The sequence below is a fragment of the Solenopsis invicta genome, chromosome 13 (assembly GCF_016802725.1).
Source record: "Solenopsis invicta isolate M01_SB chromosome 13, UNIL_Sinv_3.0, whole genome shotgun sequence".
NCBI classification, from domain to species: Eukaryota; Metazoa; Arthropoda; class Insecta; order Hymenoptera; family Formicidae; genus Solenopsis; species Solenopsis invicta.
Genome location: NC_052676.1, coordinates 9436332 through 9453646, shown reverse-complemented (window position 1 = coordinate 9453646; position 17315 = coordinate 9436332). Strand labels below are relative to the sequence as shown.

The window sequence follows — 17315 nt, the reverse complement described above, 5'->3', positions numbered from 1 at the left end:
TAGGTTAGGTGCTTGAACACATTGACAAAACAAAAGAATGTGCTAGGGCCATCTACGTTGACAAAATCCACAATCACTTAGTTACCAACCCAATACATTAAGCGATTACCCCTTCGGATTTTCTTGAAAAAGAATAAAAAAAGAAACAAACAAATAGATTTTGTTGAAAGTCGAAAGCATATGTAGCCTTTTAACAGAAAGGGGAATGCAAGTTGCCTATGCAACTGTTTCGTTGAGATTATTTCTGGAATCTGAATAGATCCAGAGAGGTTGGCAACGATGGGAAGCAAACCGATTCGAAGCGAATTCATTCGGACGAGGAGGACGGTCTCCCAGCGAAGGCCGAACTACATTTTTCCTCAATTTCTCTCGCGGCCGCGAAAGAAGAAGAACCCGTCGTCCTTTCAAGTTCAACGCCACCTTCGCGAGTTCGACTTACAATCAGAGCAAAAGGGATCGCGTGAAAAGGGAGTCGCTACGGTGTGCAAGGCGCTTTGTGAACCCACCGAATCGCTCCTTACGATTCCATCAAGCGAATCTTATTGTGGTTTCTTGTTGGATACGCTCTCTCATTGGACCACTTCGAAGCAAAATGTGCATAGTTTCTCGCGTGACTAATTCGTAGAAGCAACGCGCGTAAACGCTTTATTTTTGCGGCAAAACAAAAACACTCCTTAGGAAACGAAGGAGCTATATATACTTCAACAGAAAGAAAACGCACGATTTATCTCGAGCACGGCGAAAGAAAACAAGATTTTCAGCAAATAAAAAAAATTTTCTGTTTTTGAAAGAGACAGATGCGTTTTCCTGTAACATCATAAGTGTTCCATAATTATTTCTCCTGGAAATAAAATGCAATTGTAAAGGCTAAATCAGGATGTCCAGTGAATTGCGTGCTGCGTGACTTCGCATGGGTACCTTATGTACGACGAGAGCACACGTGTTCGGTGAATCAGCGTAATATTCCGATCATCACGAGACGCATTCTCCGTCTCGTCCGCGAGCAGTTTGGAACCTGTCCAGTTTGTCGCAAAACAGCTCACAGGTTGCCGTCAGCTGACACCGCGCCGTTGGCAGATTCCGTGCTTTGCTTTTTTGGCCTCGCCGGATATAATCGTCACAACATTTCAGGAAATTCAAATAGCCCCTGAATGTCGTCTTTGAGGATACCTTATCAATTTTAATCAGAATCAGAAAATCGTCACAACACGTCACTACGGTTGATCGATACTGGTAAGTTACGTCGTTGGAGTATTTCATGAAAATCCACGAGATGTCTTTACAAACAAATGATTTTAAGGACAGACAATTAATCTCAGTGGGTGAGAGAAATCCAAACAAATATATTGAGAGTTGATCTTAAAAATATTTGAACAATATAAAAAAAATGAAAATTAAAGTAAAGCCTAGTTTTGAAACTTTAATTTAAAAAAATTAATCCATGTTATGTTCCCTCATGTAGATACATGTATTATTTTATTATATATATATATATATATATATATATATATATATGTGTGTGTGTGTGTGTGTGTGTGTGTGTGTGTGTGTGTGTGTGTGTGTGTGTAATTTATAAAAAATTAATAATTAATGAGATATTTTATATTTTATGTCGAAATGTACTAGAATAAGATATAAAGTATCTCATAAACTATTGATTTTTCGACAGCTCTAATGCTTTTATGTAGTAAAATGATTATTATATATTATATTAAAAAATCATAACTAAATATGTTTGAAAAAATGATAATTTTTGTGTCTTGAAAAATTATTTAAAAAAATTGATTTTACCATTATTTTTTTTCCTCCAGACCATACAGCTTCTTTTGAAACATTATTGCTCACATATCTTGTTTTCGAGTTATTTTACTGATTTTTTTCTCACCCTGTATAATCATATACAGAGTGCGTCCGAAGTATATTAAAAGATTGTAACGTGTGATTTTTCATATAAATTCTAGACGAAACCTTCATATTATTATATGCACGAAATGGCTTAGTTTCGAAAATACAGGATGTCAAAGTTGAAAAAAAATTTTGTTTTTTGCAAAAATTTTAAAAATCATTCAAGCTATTTTGATGTAACTTTGAAGGATATGAAGCCTCTTCTCTCTGTTTCTTTTGGGGCTATTCATTACTTTTTTATTTAATCAAAAGTGGACTCAAGAATAAGCGGGTATTTTTTTTTTTTGGAAAAAAACTAGCCATTGATTTTTTTAGTTCGCATTTTTTAATAATAAATGGGATAAATCAGAAAAAAAAATTTTTTGATAGAACAAGCCATTTCCAAGAAAAATAAAATAAAATTTAATTTTGTAAACTTCAAATAAAACATAAATTTTATTTAATTATTAGATACAAAAAATAAAAAGTAAACAATAAAATTCTAAAGCAAATGTTAAAAGTGGTTACTTTGTGTCATGGAGCATACATCCACTCTTCTTCGCATCGATTGCCGCACCCGCGCAAAGATTCTAGGCGTATTTCGAATAATTTTATATTGGGCCTTTATTTTATCCTTATTATGTTCAACATTCTAAATAAGAATGATGTGTACTAAAGGTGATGTACACCAAATGATTTTCGAAATTTTTGGAAAAAATAAAATTTGTTTCAATTTTGACATCCCCTGTATTTTTAAATTTAAATCGTTTTGGGCATATGGTTATGTAAAATTTTTGTCTAGAATTTGTGTGAGAAATCATTCCTTAAAATCTTTTCAGCATATTTGGGACACACCTTGTATACTATTATATGTAACATATAATCTATCAACATTTTTCACCAACAATTTATATTGAATCGTGATGCATTGAATGTGCGTATGTGTGTGATGTATATTGCACATACACCAATACACTTCCATTATTATTCATTATTCATTATTATTCTTTATTATTCCTTTCTATAATTTATTCTTTAACAAAGAACGACAATCTAAATTTTCAAGAATAATTATATATTCTTATATTACTTTTATATGTAATTTTGTTACTAGATCAATGTTTTTATGTTTTTCATATCAATTAAAAAATCAATTAAAAATTCTAAAAAATTATAATACTTATCTCACGATAAATAGAGAAGATATGTAAAAATCACGAGTTACATAAGGACTCGTATTATCGGTAATACGTAACGACACATGCTATACTTGTTAATAATGCAAAAGCCTTCCTGCGACACGCAAGGACGATGCATTAAATGTTTTAATAATTAAAGCACACGACACTAATAAAACTGACTGTCCTTGGTTAAAGTTATGTATCTTATCTTAAAATTATTTAAATATTTTTAAGAGATGATTTAAAATTCTTATAAATATATACATATATATGTATATAAAAGAATTTAAAAAAGTGTGTGTGTGTGTGTGTGTGTGTGTGTGTGTGTGTAAATTCCAATGTGTGTTTCAGAATTTTAAATCTCTTAAAAATTCGAATAATTTTAAGAAAAAATAAGCAATGTGGCAAATAAATATACAATAAATAAATAAACTCCGTTATATAATAACGGATTTATGTTATTTTAAAATTGTGCATTACTAAAAACACTCATTTCATTTTGAAAGTTTATCTGTGAAAAAGTTAATATTCACAGAGAAAGTTCAATTAAATTTTTTTTATACTTTTTTAATAATAATTTTATTAAATAAATCTGACATTTAAATAATTTACAAAATTTTTTTCTTACGTTTAGAGAAAGTGCCAAAGGTAAGAAACAGAGAAGGAAGAAGGGTGAAGAAAGAGAAAAAAGAATGCTTTGGATTCGCTAATGGCCATTCACTTTCCATTTCTTAATGTAGGACACGGTCGCCTGAACCACGTCACAATATTAAAGACGAAGAGGTCTATTCACACGTCGATGCGTCAGTTCCGTATTAAGGACTCATCTCAAGAGCGCGTCTTTTGTTGCGCGCGTTACGCGTCATTTAGGAAATAACTAGATTCTAGTATTATCGCGTTTGACGTGTTTATATATAATCGTACATAATTATGTATAATTATATATGACTAAACTTATGCGTAATTATTTTATATATATATATATATATATATATATATATATATATATATACACACACATATACACAGAGTGTCCCATTTTAAATGATCCACCCAAATATCTCAAAAACTAAACTCAGTAGACAAAAATGTTTCAGACAAAAATTATGATTTCGAGGGGAACATAAGATGGTGTCATTAATTTGACATTGAATAGTTGCTTGAAAGTCACGTGAAGGACACCTTCAATTTTTTAAATGGGACTACCTATTTTTTATTACATATTCTTGTAGCTTATTTCGAGACCTTTCCAAAACACTACAAGAAAGTTTATTTTCGTTGAGTACTTCCGAGTTGTGAGGCTTGCTACGAGGAAAGCTACGGTGTACTGTTATGTATATTTTAATATATGGACATATTTGATACATAATTATGTATAACTATACAGGGTGATTATAAATGAATGTCCCCACTTTTTACCATAGGAACATGATTTACCGACGGATATGTATTTTTAACATATTATTATGTTAGAAATTACAAACGCGTGCTCTTATGGTAAAAAGTGAGGACATTCATTAATAATCACTCTGTATATAATTGTATAAGAAAAATTTTTTACTGGATTGTGAAAGCTCTTTGCTATAATTGGTGCTCTATATGGTTATCATTTGAAATTTTACTTTAAACTATGCTCATGGGCAGCCATGTCCTGTGGCTACAGTGACAATAATTGACTTCCTATATATAGATTCTCCTTGCCAGAATTCCAAAACTGTTTTCAATAATCTTTCTGACACAACTTAATCAATAATTATATACATGCTAATCTTCATTCAATGCCTTTCTGCTGAATTAATTTGAGATCAATACAACAACAACGAGGTATTAATGTCAGCAGATCAGTTATATCACTTGTTTGAATAATTATTTATTCAATTACTCGTTTTTAGTCTAAATAATTATTTATTCTAAACAGCGCTTTTATTATATTACCACTTTTATCAATAAAAGTTTGTTTTTTAACTTTCTTTATAAATATTTTTTATTAATATCTTTTCTCTAATTTTTTGCGAAGATTTCACGAGAAAATATACTATAAATTCTGTGTGATTTTAACTGTTATTTAGTATATTTGAAATATCGTATTTTTATTTCTATTCAATTTCAATATTTTTTTTATATTAAAAAAAAATTATTGTACTTGGGGACTATCTTAAGCAAGGTGATATCAAACGATATCATAATAAGACTAAAATATCATTTAACGTTATTTTGCTATTTGAAATAACGGCTTAAAGTTGATAAATTTTAGTTTTGTGTTAAGATGTACTATTTAGGGTAAAACAATTTTTCCCAAGCATGATATATTGAAATGTATAATACTATCTGAGAATTTTGAGATTGCTTACATTTCCGAATTCAAAGTTAAAATTTACGAAACTTTTCAAGATAACGGATCAAAAATCGTAAAAAGTTCTATATTAATTTTTTTTGTTTCTCGTATTCTTGCGAGAGACTACACTATACAAGTTAATTTCTCCATAGTAATCAACAATCCAAAAAACTCTAGAATACCAAGTTTCAAGTAAATCGATCTATTTTTTGCGTATTCATTGCATGTGTCGGATTCGTCGTTTCAAATTTTGTAAATTTTTGAAATCTGACTCCACATTCGTAATCAGCAATCCATGTATACCAAGAAGTTTTAAGAAATTCCTAATGAGTAATGAAAAAGTATGTAAGGAAAGATGTACGTTCAACGGATTACGCAACTCGCTCGCGCAAATGACCGTTTTTTTCCGCGATTCCGCGCGTGCCGTCAGGATCTGTGACGAGGATGACGCGCGAGGTGCTCGCGTAGGAAATCGGGAAAATGTTACTGGCGTCAGCCTCGATCGTCACCGAGTTTGTCATGTTCCGCAAATCTTATATGATGTCATTGCTTTCGCGAAATTTTGCGGCTGCGCTAGAAGAACGTTGAAGACGATCGAGTTTAACGTGAGGTCTTGCGAATAAAATCTTGCGATTTTTCAATTTCGTTCCCGCGCCGTGTCGTTGTCCGCACAGGCTTACGAACCTAACCTCGAGCCTATATCCAGCTGTCGCTCACCCTATTTATAACAGTACAATTGAGACCTTACATTATCCCGTTAAAAATAGCAGCGCCGCTTTATCGCGAATAAGGCGCTTGTCGAGCGATAAATCCCCCGTAAATAGCTTAATAAGTCGACGGTAATGAGACGGTACCGTACGAAGTGAATGGCTTCCAGGCGTCTCCGTCGAAATACCTTTCTCCTCTTCTATATACGGCGTGATTTATTAATAGGATTCCATGAATGGCGCTCCTTAGGAGATTTAATAGAAAATGAAACTGCTTGTATGATGTTCTATTAATAAAGATGCAGCGGCTATGTAAAAACAAAGAACGATCGAGTGCGCCGAAGTTAATCAAACTAACAATGAGGATTGTTGCGTGAGTTATCGAACGAGATCTGGTTCAAAACAGCCTCGAAGTCGGTCGTTCCGCCAACGCATGCATGACGAAAACCCATTTTCCAGCAAAACTAGCTTCCGGCGCTCTTCATAACGCGTGTATGCCCCAAAAAAGACCACTGGATCTGCTCGCCATAGATTCCTTCATCAACACTCAGGTCTAATAATGTCTCCCAGACTTCTCTGCACGTGTATTATTGAATAGAATTTATTTACTTTAACCTTTTTGCTAAAAAAAGATTTGATTTACAACACTGCCTATTTTCGGAATACTTTTACATTATTTTTACATTAATACTATTCTAAGTAAAAATTCATTCACAAAATTAAGATTTCTTTTAGACTTTTTTTGCTTTATGTTTATTTTAGAATAATATTGAACTAACACTATTTTAACGTAACCCTTGAAAAAAAAGTTGATAAACTTGGTTCAATAAACTGATTGCTGATCAGTAACTGATGATATTTTATTAGTTAACTGACGAAATATAATCAGTTACTGATCAGTAATCAGTTTATTGAAACAAGTTTATCAAGTTTTTTTTTCCAGGGAAACGAAATCTTATTAAATGTTATTTTAAGCTATCAAAATTTTAATAACAAAAAACTATTAAACTTAAATTACTTGGATAAAAATTCAACATTAACAGTATTCCAGGATTAAACTTGATTTTTTACTGATGAATTATAATACCTTTTACCCTATTTCCATTCATACTATTTTATTAATTCACCTAACACAGCCTTTAGCATCTATACTTCTGACACTAAGCTATATTACATTTTCTTATCAGATTGTCATAGCATTGTCAAAAACTTCTTACATCCTATGTTTTCATCATTATCCTCCATCTTCTCTTCTTCTATATAAATATAAAAGTAATTGAAGAATAAAAAAAGAGGGATAAAGATGAGAATGTAGAATAAGAAGTTTAACAATATTATAAGAATAATATAATACAAAAATATTGCATATATTATACATACATACACGCGCGCGCGCGCGCGCGTGTGTGTGTGTGTGTTTATGTATGCGTGTATATCTTTTCACAATTTTTTCAGTATGCATATTGTCGTAAAATCATTTCTCTGGAGCTGGCTGGTGACTCATCAACTTCACCCGTGCGTTTCATCTGATTAATTGACAAATAAGTGACTTTTGCTGCGCATGATTCACGCACATTCGTGTGGCAACCACTCTCCCTGTCATTTATCTTACGAAAAAATTTGTTTTTGGATTAAGAAACTAGCCTATAACTTGTACTTCGATCGCGTTACTCCTCTTGTGACAAACAGAAATGATAAACAGAAATGAATCATTTTCGTTTTTTTTCCGTTCGTTCACGTTGATTACGTGACAAACGTAATCGCGTATAAAAATTAGAAGTGATATAAAAAGTGCAGAATTTTTTGTAAAGTTCAAAATAATAAATAATAAAAATATGGCATGAGCATAACTTTTCAATAATGTCAGTATTACATATCGACATTATTATATCATATTAAATAAACTTTGACTTGGTCAAATTAATTCAATTTCTAATGCATTTTTAACATAGGATAATTTCATAAGTCTTATAAACCTCGAAGTTTCAACATACATTTTTATTTTTTTTAATACAAATATAATCAAACATTTAAACTCTAATGTAATTAAAAATTTAATGTAATTACAATTTTTAATTGGTTAACACATAAATATAAAAAAGAAATTATTATTGAGATATTCATAAAGTTTTGATTTATTTCAGAAAATTATTTAAACTCTTATAGCAATTTTATATATAGTACGATACAATATATATCACTGATACTTTCTACAAATAAATTAGTTTCTCTAGCGTTTTGCTATTTACATTTCGTGACACCAGGAAAAGAGATAATATTATTATTATTATTATTAACACTAGACAAAATTGTACTTATGTTTGGATTTGTATATAAATATTGGTCAAAACTTGTACTATTAAACAAACAGAAGAGCTTTTCATACGATTTTTGTGCAGTGAGACTACACGGAAAGAATGGTTTGAAGTCTTTAAAATTTTAGCTAGATCTGAAAATAATTTTATTAGATTATCAAAATAGGACATGTGTAGGACATTCAAGTTGATTATCAGAATGTCAAAACTTTTTGCAGCATTGCTTATTATGCTCAAACATCCTTCATAATTATTTTAATAGTCTACAAAATTAATTTAAAATCTGTAACTAGCTAAATTTTTAGATACTTCTAGCAAAATTCTTTCTATGTAATTAACAAATAATTATTAATATAATGAGATTAGAACCAGTAAACTTGAATTTCGAAAATCTTATTTTGTTCAAAATTGTACTATGTTGTTTAAAATTATTATGATATTTTTTACTGCATCTTACTCTATATTTTACAAAAAAATTATCTAAAACACGGATTAAATTATAAACTATTATCACATTATATTATCACTAAATTGTATCATACGCTTCTGGAAAGTTTCAATATTATTTTTTTCGGATCATTTTTTAAAATACTCAATCTTAAAAAAATTATCAAAGATATTTCGAGATATGCAAAATTCGAGTTTTTAGGAATTTTTATAAATGTTAGAAACATTTTTACAAAAATTATCCAGAATTCAAACAAAAATTTCGAAAAATTCTTAGTTTTTAATTTTCGATAATTATTTTGGAACAAATTTAATAGATCTTTGAAGAAAAGATTTTTAAATTAAGAATATTATAAAATTTGTCACAAATTTCTATTATCTAATTTTAATCTGTGTAAGAAAATTAATAGGACAACACCAAGATTATTTTATTTTAGATTTATTCTAGAAGTATTTTTTTCCATTTAAAAATAAAATATTCCCAATAATAATTATGATACTTTATTATAGAATATACTTAATAATAGGAGGGTAATACTATTAAATCTACACAATTCAAATAGAAAAACAATTAAGTTTGCTTGAACGGAATAAATGTTATTTTTTGTTTATCTAAAAGAGTTATGGGAACCATAATACTATGGAAGTGACCTATAGTTGCCTCAATCTTAGCAAATGTAGCTACAACATAAATGTTACAATCGTAATTTAACTGTAATATAATCGTACGACGATGATAGCATACTATCTCTCAGAAATAGAATCTGTATACACTTCTACGGTTCACTTAGCAGCAAATTGATGGCAGAAACAGAGCAGTTTTATACTTAGCAATTTGATGCTAATTGATAGCGGAAATCGAACAAAATCTGTCACCAATCTGTCATTAAATTAGTTTAGGCAGACTTTGTCGGAAGAACACAAGTTTAATGCGGACACAGTTGCTGCTAATCTACTGGCATATAGACATTTCGCTGATGTGGATATAAATAATGTACACAAGAAGAATCACAATACATACATTTTGCTTTATGTGTAAAAATTTTTTGCGAGTTGTTCCTATCTATTCCATTAGTGTAACAGAATCGAATTTTCAGTGCTGTGTCATGCAATTATGTGTTATAGATATCAAGATATTTCAATCATACTATTTGTTTTGCACTTTATAGAAACAACAATATTCTTTTGATGGAGACAACCATGTACGAGGATATTCTAATTAAATATTACTTATCATAAGAAATTAATAACTACGGATGTAAAAACCATTGATAGATGGCCAAATTTTAACGGTATTCAATATAACATCAATATAATTTAAATTCGCATAATTTCTTTTCCAAAAATAAAGAATATTGTTATAACAATCCGGTACAAAATTTTTCCTATTTAATTATATATAGTTATACATAATTATATATAATTATACGTAATTATATATTATTGTATACAGTTTTATATAAAAATTATGCATAATTACATATAATTATCTATAATTGTATAAATTTTAATATATATGGGCTTATTTGATATATAATTATATATCTGTATACATATAATTATATATGAGAAATTTTTTACCGAGAACTATAACAATCTTTTCTGTCTTCATTTATGACCCTTTAAGGATTCATGTTTATCGCAGTATTTAATTGACGCACAAGAAAAAAAATCATTTTTTTTCACGAGACAAAAGAAACTTTTGTGTCTGGTAATAACAGTGTGTTTACAATCGTTCAACTGTTCGATGATGGTTCATCCCGTCACACTTTGAGCTGCAGCCAAGGTGCATCTTTCTGAATGCACTGCCAGATTGCAACGCATTAGTTTGCGCGTCAACGCATTTCTCGATAGCGAGAGACGCTGGACTTGATTCGATTAAACCGCTACAAGTCGATGGACTTTATCCCTTTTTATCGTTTATCGAGAAGTCGGGACGGAAATACGTTCGTATGTGATCGCTTCGTTGCTTGCAGTTAATTTAAAGTTCGTTCTCGGATCGTTCCCTAACTTCTGGAGGCATTTCCTGTAGAAATCTCCGGAGATCCCGGAACAGATCTTCGAGAAACACCGAGCACTTCTCGCTATTAATAGTAATGGAAAGCGTCTATTTTTTTTTCTAGCCTCAGGAAAAGTCGCTGGTGGACGAGCAATAAATAAATTAGGATACGCCAAAAATGACCTAGTGTGTGTTAATAAACGAAAGTATAAAAAATATACAGTGTGAGATACATGACAGGGAATAACATGGAAGAACGTACAGACGAACTGGAAGAGGAGAACATGTAGAGAGAGAAGAGTCGTAAGTTTTCGAAAATTTTCCAAGATTCCTAGCACAGATAAATTATTCAGCACTGATACTAAAAATAAAAAGTTAATCTTGGACTTAGAAAACTGCAAAAATAAAGTAAACTAAAGGAGTGAAAACTTTTTTAAAAATATAGATATGTTATAAAAGGTTAAAGACTTTAAAGACTAAAGGAAGAAATATCTTATTTTATTAATAAGACTTGGTAATATTTTTTTAAAATTTTGAAAATAAATTTTTCAATACAATACGCTAAAAAATTTTAAATATTAAAAAATATAAAATATACATATACATTTTAAAATAAATTAGTCTGTCTTTACTAAATTAATCATGTGCTAAATCAGATTTATGTCGAGTTTTTGTTATGCGATTTTTACTTTTTCCAGTGATATACAATGTTGTTTTCAAATTCTCGGCAAAGAAAATCCAAGCGCTTGAGTTTGACATTAATGCGGAAACCACGAATCGATTTTAGTCGGTCGTATGTCACGAATTTATTGCGGCCGCATCGTAAATTTTGGCCATAACTCAGCACCTTATATACTATTGCTCGCCTAAATGCTTATTATTGTTAACTGATTGTACGAGCCATGGAAACATTGTTATAACGTAATGTACATTCGTCAAATACGCGGAACCAATCGTCACGTGTACGATAAATCAATTGATAACGAAAAGATATTCGAAAGACGAGGGACCCTGATTTTATTCTTCAATTCTATTAAAGAAATTTGTAACGTTATATATAACGTTAACATAATGGATATAAAATATTGCAATAAAATCATCGATATTAGCTGTGTGAACTACAAGGAAGAAATATCTTAGTTCATATTAACAAGACTTGGTAATATTTTTAAAGTTTTAAAAATAAATTTTTCAATAAGATATACTAAAACGATTTCAAAATATTAATAAATATTAGAGAAAGAAAATTTTGAATGTTTCTTCTAATTATGCATGTTCCTAATAATCTTGAACTCAAAGTGCATTCAAATGATTATGCCGTCAATGCACTGGACGGTTTCCAAAAATTTATAGAAATAACTGATATGATTTACAAGAATTCTTGCGTATGAGAAGAGATTGAAATACGATGCTGGCTGTACGTAAACAAAATGTAATATTCTAAGTGGAAATCGACGTCATTAAGAAAAACATTTAGAAATCGACAGAAATAAAGGAAAAGAATTTATGTTGGAAATATCTTGACTCTTATGATTCTGTCTAATAAATTCATTCCATGTAATATCATGAAGATATGTAACACTGTTATCTTTTGTTGCTTTGAAAAAAACGTAGAAGAACGCCCCCCTCCTTACCTTTCCCAAAACACAGATTGTTTTGTTTCTTTTTCAAAGCGATAAAAAATAGCAATGCAGTGTACAATGAGGTGCATTAAAAGATCCTTTTTCGTGTAGCTAGTGTAAAAGTCATAGTAATCTTAGCCAATCAGACGAACTCACTAAACCAATGGCAACACATGATTGGTTAAACAGCTAGGGTTTCTACACCGAAAAAGGATCTCATTAATGCACCTCATTGTACATCTTTCCATTGACGATTCGACATGAGACGTTATTACGGACACGATCGTAAGAGCCAAGAGATTTCTAACATAAATTTCTTTTCTCTATTTCCATTCATACTAAATTTTTTACTTGATGACGTCATTTCCACTGTTCCGTTTCAATAAATATCAACTAACTGTAAATGTTATGTTATACGTCAATGTCATAATTTCATACTTAACAATATAAACGTAATAGTTTGCCGTTATCTATTAAAATTATCTAGATAATTATCTAAACAAAAAAAATTTTTATCTTATCTTTACCAAAATTATAAATATGTATATTATAACTTTATCTTTATCTCAGATAAAAATATCTTTTCCAAATTATCTAAGGATAATAAACGATAGCAAGAATAAAATATTGTTTTTAGCCTTAACTTCCAAGTTACCATTTATCCTTTTTATAACAGGAAAATTTTTCAAAATAATAACAAAGAGAGATTAATAATAACAAGAATTTATATATCTTTTATTCAGATAAATTAAATCATCTTTATCTAAGATATGTTTACATGTAATTTATCTTTATTTAGATCATTTTAAACTATCCAAGCGCTATACTGATGCTACGTTACTATTAGTTGTTTAACGAAATGATTATTTTAAAGAAAAACTGTCTTAAAACTAAGTTTTCCAAATGTTTTCGTTCTAATAGGACACTAAAAAATATATGGTGTCATTTTCGCGGCAACGCTTCAATTCACCGTTCGTTTTTGATCAAGCGAGTGTGACAATGAGACACAACAATTTTCTAATCTAAAGATTAGCTAATTTTTACCTAATTTTTTAGTTAAGATCGACAGGACGATGCTTTCGTGAGATTGTTAACGTAAAATTAGAGAAGAGCTTTCAGCGAAATGGGGCCTCAAAGTGCCTTCGGCTTTGCAGTCGCTGGCGGAAATACGTAGGAATCCATTTACACAAAGAGGCTAATCTCAAAAGAGGAAGGTATAATAGTTTGAATGATTTTAATCCGTTTCGCGTTGTTTCGCGGAGGCAAAGCGATTCCGGGAACATCTCGAGATCTCTGTCTCTATAGAATATCGTGCAAGGCATACGGATTTCCTATCGTGACGCAACTCTCCGCGTTATTTTGCACCGTTTGCAGCGGCCGTAATGCGTCGGATTAATTCTGACGTGCGTCAAGCGAATTTTGTTAGTACAAGTTAGCGCAATGATAGGCGCGCGTATGCGATGCGGACGACGGAGAGCGTGAGCTCTCATAATTGCGCCCATCCACGTCAATGCGAGTGCACGTACGGATAAACAGCTGAGTTATTATGTCGAGTCCCGCGATTGGTACAATTGAAGTTCCGGCGGGATCGCAGGTGTCCTCCACGTGCCGTTATTTGCGTTTCTTCCTCCTCCCCAACTTGATCTCCTTTGTCGCGTATCGAAATGTATACGCGATGCGATATATCTGTCATTAAAGTTCAACTGGAGTTTGACGTAGCGGATATTTGTTACACAGAGCGGACCACATGACTCGATTAAGCTTTCGGTTTTAGTTCCAGACTCCCTCGATATTAATAGAGTGAATAAATATAAATTGGATCACTAGTCTCCTTTAAAACATATGAATCGATATTTTGAAAAATAACATAAATTAATTTTTGTTTGAAATTCAGAATCAGGAAGAGCAGATATAAGTTTCCTTATACCTATGTCAGCTGCGAGCATTCCTTTCTTAAATAGGGAAGGTGGGGCAAGAGAGGGTGGCTGGGTAATAGGCTATAAGATAAGAATGTTTTCTACTTTTGTAAACAGTATTTGGAATATTATTGATATCATTTCGATTAGACGAAAAGGGGCAAAAAGGGAGGAGAGTAGAAGAAAGTAGAGTAACTGTGCACAGCGAGATTGCGCATCATATTTAGCTAGATTGACCACAGCCACCCACAGAGCAATTTTTCTCTTTGGACAGCCAATTTTAGCGACGTGGATAATCGAGTGGCACTCGAGCAGACTTATGTCTATTAACCTCACCTGTGAAAACTGTTACTGCGTATTTCAATGGACGAACGAATTGAAAAGAAAACTTGTTGTGTGCTAATGAAGATGTTTTCCAGCAAGAGACACGAAAAGGCACGATGTAACAATATCAAACAAGGATGAATTATTTCATCCTTATTTGATATTGACACATAACAAAGATAAAATGATTCACTGTATTAACTGTGTTGCTTGCTGGAAAATGCCCTGAGATACATCGTAATCTGTAGAACAACGAAACCAGGTAAGGTGTACAAATAAGCAAAGAAAAAACATTATTCCTTCGACTATATACGTAGATCTGAGACATTCGACACAATATGTAACATCTTCTTAAGTTATGTTACGAAAACCATTAATTATTACAAAATATAAAGCAATATTCTAAAAATTGTTATATCACATCTGATAGAAGACACTTTATACTTTTTATATATATTCTTAGAGTACACATCTCATCTTGCTCACGGGGGGATATTTGTCTTATCCAACGCGTGGGGCAAAATGGAGAGAAATGCCTCTTCTTATTTTTCTTAAATAAAATTTATAATCTCTAAAAATTTTTTTTAATGATAATTATATTGAATAATGGATATTCAAAGAATATGTAAGAAGTGAAGATGATTCATTGATTATAGAAACTTAGCTTTTATTCATCAACCAACCTCTTAACTATCTGTCTTGCCTCACCATTCCCTATAAATGCCATCAGTTTTTGTCAAATCGACTTGAAATTTGCAGAGAACATTTTTGAAATGATTCACTTGAAGAAAAAGTGTCGAAATCCAAAAACGCGTTTTTTTTTTAATTTACAGAAAGGCAGAATCTCTTAAATAAAGGAAGTTTATCAATCAGAAGGTTTCAGGATGCCATCTATATAATTTCTTTTTTACAGAAAAGTTGTCCTTTTATCATTGTCAAAAAATTAAAAAATATACAGATTTGGAAAACAAATGTGCAAATCTTGAAAACAAAAAATGTCCAAATTAGCATTCATGTTTATGATCACTGATATACTTAGTGTTAGAAGTATCGATGTCTAGCAAAAATACGGATGAAAAATTCAATATAAATTTTACGTGACGATTAATGCGAACAAATAAAATGTAATACTTACAGGGAGATAAAATACCATACTTGAGGAAGGATTAGAAATCCCAAGTGTACTGTATTGGACGCAAATAGTAGCAATTAGAGCAAAGTATCTCTAAAAGCAATTGGGCACCCCTGCAATCTATTTTCGCATTGCTTTCGTTCGATAACGATCGCGCCATGACCTTTTCGACCGCAAATTGCCGTCGTCTGACCTCTACCGCGACCTAGATCCGATCAAGGCGCCAATCGACGCCGAAAACGTTCACGATTCCAAGCACCAAATTCTGTATTCTCTCATCCGCCCACTTAACAGGTTTCGATACTAACTTATAATTATTATCCCAGACTATGTCTAAAGTAGGGACATAAAATATCTTAAAGACATCATTTAGACATCTTTTAGATAACATCATATGACATCTTTAAGATGTTTTATGGGTTTTGAACATATGTGCTATCTGAAATGTAATTAAATGTATAATAAATTAATAATATTCAAGTTCGTCAGTTTGATTGATGATAGGTTGTATTAAGGATGTTTTGGTTCTATAATACCAGTTAAATGTTGTTCAAATTAAAAAACTAGCCTTTTAAGTTTGATTTCTTTATAATCGACGACAAAAAATTTTGGTCATAAATTTTGGTTTGAAATCAATTGTAAAGAAGACAAATACGAATTATAACAACTTGTGCAGCGAAAATAACTATATTTTAAGTAAATAAATGTAAATAAAATTTTGCACAAATGTTTATTAGAGTTTTATTCCCCCCTGAAGCAAACTGCTGTTTTTTTTCTTGTTTTGACATCAAAATAACATCGAACATGTGATTTGACGTCATTTTGATGTCAAAACGACAAATAACAACAGTTACTACAACAATTTGCTATAACGGTATGTAAAAAAATTAATTTTTAATTCATAATGCTATTTTTTATTAAAAATCTGCAAATATCTGTTATAAAACACGATTTTACATAAAAATCAAGAACAAACAAAAATTAATTAACTCATAAATCAATAAGAGAATTATACTCAAATTTTACACAGATATTTAAACGTATTTAATATTGGAACAATATATGAAAATAAAAAATTGGTTGGTAATACATATTTAAAACACATATATCCTTAATTATCAAAATTATTTTTTGTGACAAACAAATAATAGCAAGTTATAAAATATTGATTTTTCGATCATCGATTGAGAACCACTAAGGAAGATACGAAAGTGTTCAATCGGATTTATGGCCTGCTTTCTCTCCCTGTTATTAATGATTTGAGAATACTCTCGATTCTTTATAATCGGTCTATTTTCGTCACGTATGCGAAATAAAAAAATAAAATATATTTGCGGTAAAGCGACGACCAGTAAGCTGATTAATTTATCGCCGGGATTTTCCGCTTGGCAAAGATTTGCTCTTACAAAAGACTAAATTGCTTGTTCAACAAATTTCATCGAACCTTAACAGA

At 30.9% G+C, this 17315-nt stretch overlaps 1 protein-coding gene and 2 long non-coding RNA genes across 13 annotated transcripts in view; 2 read left to right on the top strand and 1 right to left on the bottom strand.

The window, feature by feature from the left end:
- Positions 1-17315, bottom strand: part of LOC105194120 — a 153776-nt gene that overhangs the window by 19980 nt on the left and 116481 nt on the right. The gene's annotated exons all lie outside the window — the stretch shown is intronic.
- LOC120359431 lies at positions 178-4094 on the top strand. Its single transcript, XR_005576205.1, has 3 exons — positions 178-1233; positions 3700-3713; positions 3806-4094. It is a non-coding gene; the product is annotated as an uncharacterized LOC120359431 (long non-coding RNA).
- Positions 9267-16593, top strand: LOC120359430. 3 transcript variants are annotated; one of them, XR_005576203.1, is made up of 3 exons: positions 9267-11171; positions 13547-13704; positions 14681-16593. It is a non-coding gene; the product is annotated as an uncharacterized LOC120359430 (long non-coding RNA). The 3 variants fall into 3 exon arrangements; XR_005576204.1 differs by having other exon boundaries at positions 13547-14992; positions 15868-16593; XR_005576202.1 differs by having other exon boundaries at positions 13547-16593.